Raw genomic sequence first — 1,202 nt, 5'->3', positions numbered from 1 at the left:
CATCTTCTTATTTCATATTCTCATAATTCTTTTTGAGGGAAAAAATTAAACAAAGAAGAAAAAAATACATAATGTTGCAAAATCAAAAGAAGAAGAAGGAGAAATATGATGATGAAGATAAAACACGCAAAGAAAAAGGAGGAGAAACACAAAAAAAAGGAGAAGAAGAAAAAGCAAGAAGAAGAGGAGGAGGAGAAACGCAAAAAAAATGACAGTTATAATTTTTATTGAAGAAGAAGAAGAGTTATTTTTAATAGTGAGAGAGCACTTTGGAAATGTGATGTACGTGTTAACACACCTTTGTAAATAAATGTAGCTTCTGTTAAATTTGGCCTAACTTGTAAGACTTGTAAATAAAAAAAAATTGTATGCGTAGCATGACGAGTTCAGAAACAGATCATCAAAAACAAGTAGAGATCATTATTTTGTGGGAGCTCCAAGTCCTCCCGAGTTAGTTCCTTCTTCCGTCGATTGATTTCTCTAACGCAACTGCATTTTCATCTAAGTAAACTTTGCCTGCATTCTTGCCCGGTCACATTTAACAAGTACAAATAATTATTCGATTAATTTGAATATTTGTTCACGTTGCTCCAGATTAATCTTAAGTACGATTGTTTTTAATAAAATCATACAAGGAAGTTTGGCAAAAAACTAAAATATTAAAGAAAAAATTATTTACGCTTAAAATTATATAATTATTTTAATAATAATTAATAAATATTAAATAAAATAATTTTAGATTGTTTAAACTGATTTTTTTATTATTTCTTAAACATGATTTTTTTAACATGTATAATTCTTTTTAGAATATTGTTAAATGAACAAGTTATTGTTTAATTAAATTGTCAATCAAATATTTGAAAAGAACTAAAAAAAAATATATGCAAGCCAATTAGGAACTTTTTGTATTTGCAATTTAAGTATGTCTACGGATCAGCAAAAAATATTGCAAAATATTAAGCATTAGATTATGAATAAATGATCATTTGTACTCATAAGAGATAAAAATATTGACATTTGTATCCATGATAACCTGAAACTAAGGTTATACCCATGATAGATGCCCTCCGTGAAACAAAAGTACCCTGACTTGGATCTGAGCTTGGTTTGTGGGAATCCGATCCTAAGTGGCACTCTCTCCCTTATCTTCAATATCTCTCTCTCTCTCTCTCTCTCTCTCTCTCTCTCTCTCTCTCTCTCAT

This window comes from Arachis duranensis, chromosome 9, assembly GCF_000817695.3.
Source record: "Arachis duranensis cultivar V14167 chromosome 9, aradu.V14167.gnm2.J7QH, whole genome shotgun sequence".
NCBI lineage: Eukaryota > Viridiplantae > Streptophyta > Magnoliopsida > Fabales > Fabaceae > Arachis > Arachis duranensis.
Note: the sequence above shows the minus strand (reverse complement) of the source record.